The sequence below is a fragment of the Saimiri boliviensis genome, chromosome 2 (genome assembly GCF_048565385.1).
Source record: "Saimiri boliviensis isolate mSaiBol1 chromosome 2, mSaiBol1.pri, whole genome shotgun sequence".
Lineage (NCBI taxonomy): Eukaryota > Metazoa > Chordata > Mammalia > Primates > Cebidae > Saimiri > Saimiri boliviensis.
In genome coordinates, this window is record NC_133450.1 from 159,998,289 (window position 1) to 160,010,382 (window position 12,094).

General features: G+C 38.5%; 1 protein-coding gene and 1 long non-coding RNA gene across 6 annotated transcripts in view; one reads left to right on the forward strand and one right to left on the reverse strand.

The window, feature by feature from the left end:
• LOC141583723 (uncharacterized) overlaps positions 1–12,094 on the reverse strand; it is a 257,104-nt gene that overhangs the window by 143,297 nt on the left and 101,713 nt on the right. The gene's annotated exons all lie outside the window — the stretch shown is intronic.
• Positions 1–12,094, forward strand: part of IL33 (interleukin 33) — a 41,363-nt gene that overhangs the window by 7,726 nt on the left and 21,543 nt on the right. The window contains exon 1 of one of the 5 annotated variants that reach the window (XM_074394781.1): positions 10,582–10,649. The exons of the other annotated variants lie outside the window; for them this stretch is intronic. The gene's annotated coding sequence lies outside the window, so the exon portion shown is untranslated. Of the gene's footprint in view, positions 1–10,581; positions 10,650–12,094 lie in introns of those variants that run through there. 5 annotated transcript variants of the gene reach the window in all.

Consider the following 12,094-nt stretch of genomic DNA (forward strand, 5'->3'; position numbering starts at 1 on the left):
AGCTGAGTTCTTGAAAATAAAATTTATGTTTGCCTTTCTCATTTGCCTTGGGGCACTGCCAACCTAAAACTACTTTATACTTAATTCTCTATTTCAGACTTCTGGAAGCACACAACTAGTGTGATTTCAGACTATAAATCAATGTAGAGGCTGACTTGCCCTGAGAAGATAAATTCTTAGAGATATGTGTTTCCTTCTAGCTAGGGCTGGAGCTGAGACAATCAAGGTTTCTGACTGTTCCCTTTTGTGAATGGAGTTTATTTATCTTGATCACATATCTATTGTGAATGTAGCCCTTTGAGAGTCTAGGTTTATGCAGCAGCTTCCTATTAGACTCCCCATCTCAGACATAACCTGGGCTTTATCTCCTGGTCCTGGTACTTTACCTAATTTTTCCTCTTTGTCTCTAGGATACAGCAGACAGCTTTAGAAAAAAGCCAAGGTTGCTAGCCTCCCATTCATGCCAGCTCAACATTGTTTGAAAAAATATTTTAAAATACTTCTTGTAACATTTTAGTTGTTTCTATCAGGAGGGCTGTACATAGTAACTAATCCATTATTATGCTGGAAACACTATATTTAATCCAATATCTTTATAATGAATAAATATAAATGTAAACTTATGAAGCATCTTTAAATTAATAAATTAATGATTCTGTCTTCTTTTATCTATTAGGCTTCCATGCAATATTTTTTTTTCGGAAAAGGATTCTACTCTTTACAAAGTTTTGAAAACTTCTTCCAACCATAAAGTGTAATGCTTTCTCCTTATAATGCTACTAAATCTTCTCTAGCTTGACTACCACTGATGGTGTATGAACTGGGCCTCAGTCTATCACCCACCTTACAGGGTCAAATAACTCAGGTGGCATGGGCCTAATGACATATTTTCAAACTTTTAATTTTTTTTCTTACCAGCAAAACCTCTTCTACTTAGAAAACTTTATAGGTAGGAGTTTTCTGCACTGGATGCAGGGGCTAGAGCAGGCGTCCCCAAACTATGGCCCGCGGGCCGCATGCGGTCCCCTGAGGCCATTTATCCGGCCCCGCCGCACTTCAGGAAGGGGCACCTCTTTCATTGGTGGTCAGTGAGAGGAGCACAGTATGTGGCAGCCCTCCAACAGTCTGAGGGACAGTGAACTGGCCCCCTGTGTAAAAAGTCTGGGGACGCCTGGGCTAGAGGAAGATCTGGAACACAACAGATTTGGATTCCTCTACCTCTTTCCTGAAGCACCTCATGAACTCTAAAAATGTTTGCTTGGGGTTTCAGCTATGAGGCCTTGGGCATTGACTTGATCTCTCTGTACCTCAGTTTCCTCATATATAAAAGAGGAATAATAATAATGCTACCCTGACAAGATTGCTACAATAACTGAATAAGTTAAATATGTGAAGCACTCAGTACAGTCTTGTCACATAGTAAACACTACATAAGGGCTAACTATAAAAAATTACAAGAGAGCTAGACATGGTGGCTCATGCCTCTAGTCCCAGCACTTAGTCCCAGCACTTTGGGTAACCAAGGCAGGAGGATCACTTGAGGCCAGGAGTTCAAGGTTGCAATTAGCTATGCACTTTAGTCTAGGTTATAGACCAAAGACTCTGTCTCTCTCAAAAAAAATACAGGAGAATTTTTATTTAACTCTACATGTTCCTGCTAAATATTTCATACTCGTTTGAATTTTTTTTTTTTTTTTTTTTTTTTTAGACAGAGTCTCACTCCATCACCAAACGCCAGGCTGGAGTGCAGTGACGTGACCTTGGCTCACTGCAACCTCCGCCTCCCAGGTTCAAGGAATTCTCCTGCCTCAGCCTCCTGAGTAGTTGGGACTACAGGCACGCGCCACCATGCCCAGCTAATTTTTATATTTTAGTAGAGACTGGGTTTCACCATGTTGGCCAGGATGGTCTCGATCTCTTGACCTCGTGATCTACCTGCCTTGGCCTCCCAAAGTGCTGGAATTACAGGTGTGAGCCACCGCGCCCGGCCACTCCTTTGAATTTTTACAAAATTCATAATTTGTACATTACTCGTCCAGTTTGGTGTAAAACGCATTTAAAAAGTAAAAGAAAAAATGATCTCAACTTTAGAGTTAAACTAAAACCAAAGGTCTCTCTGTTCCATGTTGTATTTTTTTTTCATACATTGCTTTCTTCCAGCACTGAGAGCTTTCTGAATCCATTAAACAACAGCCAGGCATGGTGGCTCACACCTGTAATCCCAGCACTTTGGGAGGCCAAAGTGGAAGGATCACTTGAAGCCAGGAGTTTGAGACCAGACTGGGCAAGAAAGCAAGACCCTGTGTCTACAAAAATAAAAAATTAGCCGGGTGTGGTGGCACATGCCTGTATTCCTAGCTACTTGCAAGACTGAGGCAGGAAGATCCCTTGAACCCAGGAGTTCAAGGCTACAGTGAGTTATGATCATGCCACTGCCCTCCAGTCTAGGTGACAGAGCAATGCACAGTCTCAAAAAAAAAAAAAAATCATCTTTCAAATATTTGGCTACTAAAGAAAAAAAAAAAAACAAGTAAAAACAAAAACAAAAAATGCTGCAGACTCTGTGGACTTTTCTGGAAAATAAAAGAAGCAGTCACAGAGCTGAGGTAGAATATATGTGTTTTCTGAGGATGGGACCCTTTGCGTGAATAAGGAGCTGGTGCAGCTTCCAGTATAGAAGGGGCCCTGGAAAAAGGAAAGAAATGGGCTAAATGAGGAACCTGTACAGGAGCACAGGAAAGAGTCAAAGGGAGGAAAATGTTTTGAAGACAAGGAAACTGAGACCTGGAGAGCTGCAGGAACTTGAGGGAAGGGAGAAAATCCTGGGTCTAAGCCTGGGAAGGGGAAGCCAGTCTACCTCTGCTTCTTCAAAGATTACTACAGACTTGATCCACTGAGTCCCCCAAAGTATGTGAGGCATGGGCAGGCGCCCAGGAGGGGAATAAAACAACTTAAACTGAGTAATTTGAAATGTTCAGTCACATTAAAACTGCAGAGCCATAGGGCAGCTGGAAAGTCAGCTTTTAAAAATGCTTTACAAAGAGCACTGACCAAGAACAAGAAGACCTGAGTTTTATTAGACAGAGGCATATAAAACTGTCATTTCTGTAGGTCAGAATGCTATAGTGCCAAGTTCATACAGCTCAACCTGGGATTCTAGCTCCACTGCTCTGCAGATCTTTGGGATTTGGGTAGGGTCCCCACATCTACCTAGTGGATGATGCCTGCCTTAATTTATAGGGTATCTGTAAGGACTGATCCAAATTACAGAGCACTTAAGTGCCTGCAGTGGATAATTTCTGGGGAAAAAAAGATGGCTAAAGTACAACTCTTATTCCCAAGAACCCAGCAGTGGAGGAGGTAGGAAAACAAACAGAGCTGGATATATTATCATAAATATAATATATAAGGAAGGAATAGAGGAAACAACAAAGTCGGCTTGATTGTGGGTTGTCAGGGAGATGGTAACATTTAAATTGGGCTGCAAGGGTTAAGCAGAAGTTTCCCAGACAAGGGGGAAGAGGTAGCACTAGCAAGAGGAATAATGTGAGCAAAGTCATGGAGGTGTGAAAGTGCATGGTGAATTGAGGAATGGTAAACAGTCCAACGAATCTAAATGTAGAGAGTATGGAGGGAAGGGTAAGGTTGGAAAGGTTGATGGGGCAGATAGTGCAAATGTTTAAAAATGACTGGATAAGACTGCATCCAGGAAAACCATGGTAAAGCTTAGAAGTACTTTACAAATGATGAGTACTGTTTACCTTAAAGACATAAAAGAAAGTTTCCCTAAAATCTCACACCATCCCTCCCCTCTTCTCACAAGGGGTTTGGCTTTAGTCATAGATTGATCTACTAGATTTCTTTATAAAGTGCTTCCTTTCCCTGGGAGAAGTGTTCTTCCCAGGGTCCAAGAATGTGGCAGATGGAAACTCTTCAGAGTGGTTGGGGGTAGGTGACAGGAAGTGATCCAGTTTGCATGAGGAGGTTGCTGTCCTCATTGTTCCCCAAGTTTCAATTTTCCCTTCTTCCATATGATTTAGTCTAATCTCCCTTAAGAAAGAAGTGAAACTGCTACACCCAAGGGAGTAGAGGATTGGTGTGACACCCTCCCCTTTGTTCCCCACCCCCTTCACTTCTACTTCTGCCCCTTTGCAAAATCTCCCAAAATGAAGTCATATTGTGTTGGCAAATTTGGCCTTGATCTCTATTTCCTCTCCCTATCAGCCAGGATCAGTCTTCTTCCACTGGTTCCACTGGTATTGTTTCCAGTACCCAGCAATAGGTTCATTCATCCCACTATATGCTTATAGATCCTCTTCCTATTCAAGAGAAAGCAAGCTTGATGAAGTGGTGAATGACATATAAGGCCCTGGCATTCCATTATATCCCATCCTACCAATGTTCCCCATAAATGAAGAGGAAGAGCCAGATAGCCCTAATATCAGATTTTGGCTTTGCTACTTCTTACCTATGTGACCTTTTGCAAGAGCCGTTATTTCTTCACTTCTAAAAGGGAGACAATTATATCCAAACTACAGAATCACAGTGACATTAGAGATAATATATGTAGAGCATCAGTCTTACAGAAGACACCCAAACACTGTAGCTACTACTATCAGCAGCAGCAGCATCACCACAACTACCATTATTAAGCATCTGAATTAATGCAGACTCCTGGTTGGTCTCATCCCTTCCCTCTTATTGCCCTCCATCTGTTTCTCACATGATAACCATAGCACAAGTTTAAAAATAAAAATCAAATCACATCTCATGTTATTCAAAATCCTTCCTTGGCTTTCCAGTGCACTCTGAATAAAATCCAAGTTTCTTCCTCTGGCCTCCAGGGCCCAGACCAACCAAGCTTCTGTCCCCTTCTGTCTCCAACCCCTTCACATTATGCTCTCCCCATTGCCCACTCTGCTCCAGCCACAATTGCCCTCTCTGTTTACTGAGCACCATGGCTTCTGTCCATCTCACAGCCTTTGCCCCTGAGGTTTTCTCTTCCCCATGTCTCTTCCCTTTCATATATTCCTCACGCGTTTTCGGTGCAATTTAAATGTCACCTTCTCAGACTACACTACCTTACTACCATTCTACTTTATCTTCTTTACCAGTCCAATTCTTATTTATCACTGTTCATTAATAACATATTTATACAACTATGTAAGTAACTTCCACCTCCCCAATAGAAAGTAAAATCCAGGGGGGCAAGAGAGTTTGCTTTGTTCAGTACTGTATCCCAGCACCCAGCCCAGTGCTAGAAGTAGTATTTTATTTATTAATGGTTTTAGGCAGCACTTCATGTTGTAGTACAAACAGATACAAATCCAGCATCATTTGTACCCTGAGGATCTCAGGGGGAGGTTAGGATTTCCTTACAACAATTCCCAGTTGTATTCCTAGTTAAATTCTTTTCAGAAAATGTAGCTAAATTCTTTTAATTTAAATTCTCTTAAAAGAATTTAACTACTCTCTAGGATATTGAAGGTCAGACTTTCCCTTTTCTATATTATCTAACTTTTCCATAATGAGTATGCATTTTTAGTAAGAATTTCGCATAAACTCTGCCTTGTAACAAGACTGATCACAGCAAATCAATCTGATTAAATGAATTCATTTTGAAAGTGAAATTAACAATAAAGGAAGAAAGGCCAACAGCCAACTTAACCTTCTTAAAGGTATTAACATTTTAAAAGTGGGAAATTGTTAATCAAAGATCATTGCCTGACATATAAGAGGTTAGTGATTCAATAAATAATTTTCCAGCTGATTAGATGTAGATAACATGACAACATGAAATAAAAATTTTCATGCAGCACCATATGAGTTAATGCTCATGGAAAACACAGTCCCTGTCATGTAATGGGTATTCAATATTTGTCGAATGTAAGTTTCTGGAAGATTTCCCCAGCCAAAGAGGCAATTACACAAATTTGCAACTTTGAAAATAATAATAACTCAAATATTTCTCATTGCTGTCATTGTTCCGAGGTAAAGGACCAACTAATACATTTCTATTTACATTATTTTATTTAATTACTATGTTATTTATTGACAGATTAAAATCTTTTTGGTTGTTTTCCTAATTTAAATGTGTCATTTCCTCTGGGATGTTCCCCACCCATACACATGCATATTCCTTACTCTCTCCCTCCTTTTCCTTCAAAAGCGCTGTTTCCTATGACTATCTAAAATGTGACTTTCCCCTGGTGATGTCATATTCTCAAAACCCACTCCATTTTTTTGTGTGCACATTTCCCAGTAGAAAAGGTCTTTCTAACCTCAACCCCATCCCTGGGCCCAGTTACTTATACTAATGTCTTTCCTTTCTGGTCACTAGGGACCCTGATCTCTTTTGCTGTTCACTGTTGCTTCTGCTGTTACCACCCTTGGTGACTTCACTGTTTGTTTTGATGACTCTAACACTATTCAACAGTTCACCCAAAAAAAATCTCATTCTGACTACCGTCATCATCAGAACATCTGTCTTTCTAAAATAAGAAACACTGGAATTCTTCTGTTTATGAACAAACTCCCATCTTTCTACTTCTTCTACTCACATTTATTCTTTTTTTGAACCTTTTTTTAAATTGTGGCAAAACATACATAATATAAAATTTACCATTTTGACCATTTTTAAGTGTACAGTTCCGTGACATTCACATTTTTGTCCAACCATCACCACCCTCCATCTTGAGAACATTTTTTCATCTTCCAAAACTGAAACTCTATGCTAACAGTATCACCACATTCCAAAGTTAATTGTTTTTTTATATTTGCTAAGGATCTGCTTCAAATTTTCTCCACTGATCCTTAAAACTTCAAGCCAGTGCTTATTTCTCTTAATTTCTGTAACTCTTTCAGGACCTACAATACACAGATTGAAGCCATTTTATAAGACCCTTAAGTTCACATCCCTAGATCTTAAAACAGTTCCTCCTCTCCTGCAGGAAGAAGTGTGCCTCCTCCTTTTCAAAGCTGATCCTTCCATTCATGTTCTTTCCCCCTCTCTTCTCTGTCTCCTCTGGAAATATTATATAAGTTTTCCCCTTTTCATAGGCTACCTTCTTTCTACATTGAAGCATACTCAAAAGTCTCACAATCCAATATGAACATCAATATTAATGACAATAACAAACGTATTTTCTACTTTGCACCAGTTACTGTGCTAGGTGCTGAAAATATATCTTCTCATTTAATTCTTACAACAGAATAAGTTCAAATTATTATGAAACTATCATGGGTAATATAACAATTATTATTATAAAAATTGTCATTATTTTGAAGAAGAAACGGAGGCTTCAGAGATATCAAGTAACTTGCCCAAGATCACCCAGCTAGTAAGTAGCATCTTCTCTTTTCCACACTACTGTGTAAAGATACCATTCTTTGTTTCTTTGCTCCCTTTCACTACTGTACTATACTTCTTGGAAATGTCTTACTTCCTCCTCCTCCACTCTGTGCAGTTCTCTGGAGTTGTTTTGAGATTCCCACCATACTTAAATGACTCCCTCCAAGTTCTCTTAATCTCCAACTGGGTCTCTATAATGAGTATTACCAACTGTTCCTGCTTTTTGAGACAATGTTCACTCTTAGCCTTCATAATATGAACTCCTCGTTTTTTGCTTCTCTGTCTGGTCTTCTTAATAACTTCTTTTCTCCTCTTTCTCCTTACATGTAAGATTTCCCAGAGTTTAGTCTTCTCACAGCTTTCTCTTCCTGCTCCACACTCAGCCAAGACAATCTCATTCACTCCCTCACAATCAACTACTGTAACATGCCTTCACAAATACCACATGATAATTTTGGCCTCTGGCCACCCAGTTCCCACTCCCTACTGAATTGTCCATATAACTGTTCCTCAAGTACCTCAAACTCCATCTGCCCCACATCAAACTCATTCCCTGTCCCTCCCCACCTGAGTTCCCTATTATTAACCACTGGAATTATGTCACTTCCCTTCACCACCCTGCTTCCCCTCTTTCCCAGTCCACAGCAGGTACACCCAGATCCAGAAAGAGCAGAGGAGGTATTGTGGTAGACATGCCTCTAAACTGGGAGTGAAACTTGGGTTTTAATCCTGACTCAGCCACTTGGTAACCGCATAACTTAGTGGAACGAGAACCAGAATCTCTGGGGCCCTTACTCACGCCAACCTGCAACGACTCTGTGCAGTACCCATAGCACTCATCATTCTCATCCCTTCCTCATTAGTCTTATTAACATTGCCCTCACTAGGTCCTCACTGCTTTTTGACTAGGCTATTTTAACTGGCCTCCTAACGGGTCTTTTCTCCTCCCTCTCCCTTCTTTCCTCCCTTCGGATAGTGCTTCACACAGACATAAAATTAAATTCATAAAACACAATCTAGAAGATGCTTCTCTTTTGCTCTAGAAACTTTCAAAAGATTCGTGTTGTCCATCGGATAAAATTCAAACTCCTTATTGTAGCAGTCATAGCCCTCTGCGTACTGGTCCCAACATAACATGTGAAACTTCACTTTGTCTGAATTGAATTTCAAATGTATTTGGGAGGAAAAAAATCCCAAATGTATTTTTTCTTTTTTCTTTTTTTTTCATTTTTAGAGACAGGGTCTCACTCCATGGTCCAGACTGGAATATAGTGCTATCAAAGGTCACTACAACTTTAAAATCCCGGGCTCAGGTGATCCTCCCACCTCAGTCTCCCAAGTAGCTTAAGAGAGCAGGTGCACACCACCAAACCCAGCTAAGTTTTAACATTTTTTTTCTGTAGAGACAGGGTCTCTTTATGTTGCCTATGCTGGTCTTGAACTCCTAGCTTCAAGTGGTCCTCCTGCCTAGGCCTCCTAATGCACGGGGATTACAGGCATGAGACATACACCCAGTCCTTATTCTTTATACCAAAAGTAATAGTGAGGCAATCAAAGATTTATACATAAAGTATTAAACAATGAATTTTTAGATAATATCATAAGTGAAATTTATAATCTTAAAAGAGGAAAGGTATTTTAAAGCAGAACACAAAACTAGAAGTTCTAAAAGAAAACACTGATTATATTTTACCACATAATATTTGAAAACTTATGTATGGCCAAAAAATGCCATTAGCAAAATCTAAACATAAATGACATGGGGGAAAAAGCTATAACACATATCACAGACAGGGTCTAATTTCATAGTTTACATACAGTTCTTAAAAATCAATAATTTATAGAAATTGATAATACATAATTTTTTAAAAGATGCTCAGTTCCACTAAATAAAAGAAATATAATTCAAAACTATAAGATAGTTTACACTCTTTAGAAAGGCAAACGTTTCAAAGGTAATGATGACACTCATTGTTGCTAGGAGGATGGAGAAAAGGGTACTCACCTGGATTGTTGATGAAACTGTAAATTAATACAAGTTTTTGGAAGTCAATTCATTAATATCTGTCAATATATAAGATACACGTATCCTCTGATTCAGCAATTGCACTACTAGAAGTTTGTGCTACCAATGAACTTATAAAGATTTTCAAAGAATCACAATACACACTCACATCCCTACACCCCTACACCCACACACCCACACACACAGCCACACACACACAACTATCAATATGAGAAAACTAATATTGCAACACTGGCAATATTAGAAAACAAAAACAAAATCTGGAAACAGCCAGTGTTAATCAATAAAAGACTGGTTAAGATATATTTCTATGACTGAATTCTATTTATAATACTACTTGTAAAGAATGTTTCTAATATGTGGAAATATATATAATATAGTGTTAATCAGAAAATGGAAAAAGCTTGTATTTGCAGAATGATTCTATTTTTTAAACAAAAGAGAAGTGTGTAACTTTTTAGACAGGAAAAGAATGACAGGATCTACAACACATACACTTTCCTGTTATTTACATATTTTCTAAGTATACATATATCCTTTCTATTATTAGAAAAGAATTACTTAAAACGTTTTCTACTTTCTTTAGAAACGAGAAAGGAAACTGAACAATCTGTGTCCTTCTATATTATGTATTATACAATAAACACTACCTAGAGTCTATATTGTAGAGATTTTATAAAAGTGAATGATTAACTAACTATAACTCTTTTAAAGTGCTACAGCTAGGTCAGGTGTGGTGACTCACACTTGTAATCCCAGCACTTTGGGAGTCTGAGGCAGGAGGATCACTTGAGGTCAGGAGTTCAAGACCAGCCTGGACAACATGGCAAAACCCCATCTCTACTAAAAATACAAAAAAAATTAGCTGGGTGTGTTGTCGCGTATCTGTATTCCCGGTACTTGGGAAGCTGAGGCAGCAGAATTGCTTGAATCCAGGGGGTAGAGGTTGCAGAGAGCTGAGATTGTGCCACTGGACTCCAGCCTGGCAGCAGAGAGAGACTCTGTCTCAAAATAAAATGAAATGAAAGTGTTATAGCTAAAATAATCCCTGTTTAGGATCTGACGGTAGGAAGAATACAAGCTCCCACATGTTCTAATGCATTTTTAACTAGCTCCATCTGTATTGCCTCAGACAGCAAATGCTGTCATGCAATGTTGCGTAATCCATGTGTGTGTGTCTATATAAGTAGAACTGGGATGTAACTGCCTTAACTACTACAATTGCTGACTACAGGAAACCACATCATCTGAAATCAGCACTTTGTAACTTAGGTAAGTATCATAACCAGTGTGCAGGGATATATTTATTGTATGTCACTGGGAATAGCAGCAAAAAAGAACTAGTTTATATTGCTATATGCTCCAAAATATTTCTGATGTAAAAACAGGAGAGTATTGAGTAAATTTTAGCCTAAAAAAAAAATGGTGAAAAGAGTGATCAAGGCAAAGAATCTGCAGGTTATTTGAAGAAAATACTTTTTCAGAATAGGATTTGGAAATATTCCCTGACTATGCTTTTAACTTATCATGTGGTTCTATAAAGGGTGTTGACTTTATCTGTGCCAGTGACTTCATTGTAATTGTGGTGTTTTCAGTTTATCTATCTTGCTCAATTATGCAAGCTAATACTGGTTTATGGCAAAATTCTTCTAAGTGCATTCTCTCAAACTAGTCCATGAGGGTGATAAGAGGGGAGAAAAAGGTTATGAGATCAAATAACTACTGAAAACAATTAATTAAACAAAGGTACCCATGATTCTTCAATAAAGGACAATCAACACCTTTTCTATGCTAACATGAGTCTGACTCTCCAAGAGATAGGATGTAGACTGGAACATTTCCTATATTTATTTGAAAATGTAACTTTTTATTAAAATATTCTAAGATTATAAAAAAGAAAAAATAACTTTTTTTAATGACAAATAATTGTTTTTTCTAGGATATAAGTATCCTTGGGTAAAAGAGAAAACAAACAACATCACAGCAATGTAACTTTTATGTTAGTAAACTGTTACTTCATTATCTACTGTGTGTAGAGTACTATATAAACTATTTAATGTACAAGTTAAAATGTAACTACAATTAGGTTCCCTATCTTATTATTCCGAATGTGTGATTGCAAACTAACTATCATATAGAGAAATTTATTATTTCAAATAAGTTGGACAATTGCTTAGTATATAAGAAAGACTGAGTGTTTGGAAGTTAAATTCCCAGTTGATTTTTTTTTTTTTTCTTATTTTGAGGAGAAAATGGAGAAAGAATGGAGGGAGACAGGATAGGAAAGTACTGGCATCAAGATGGCAGTCAGGAGGCGAGATTCTGTTTCTGGTTCTGTTTCATAATCCTAGGCAAGGCACTTAATCTTCAAAGTTTCAGTCTACTCCTCCGTAAAGTTAGGGACTCAGTAAAATGACACGTAGATCCTCTGCTTCTAAGCATTCTTAATCAACAAAGGTGGGAGAATCCAAGGAAGAAAATAAGAGTTAACGTGAAGTATTTAAGCTGTGGGAGCACAACATTTACTCCCGTGTCAAGACTGAGCGGCAGAATAGGTAGTCTTCAACTGGCTGACCATTGAGGATTTTACACATGGAACTGGATGTAAATAGGTAGCATGCACATATGGTTATAGCTGTCCTACCTAGACAAGATCATTTGGAGTTTCAGCCTCCAGAGGTTTGTCCAGGGACAAAATAAGTGTGCATAAAGTTTAC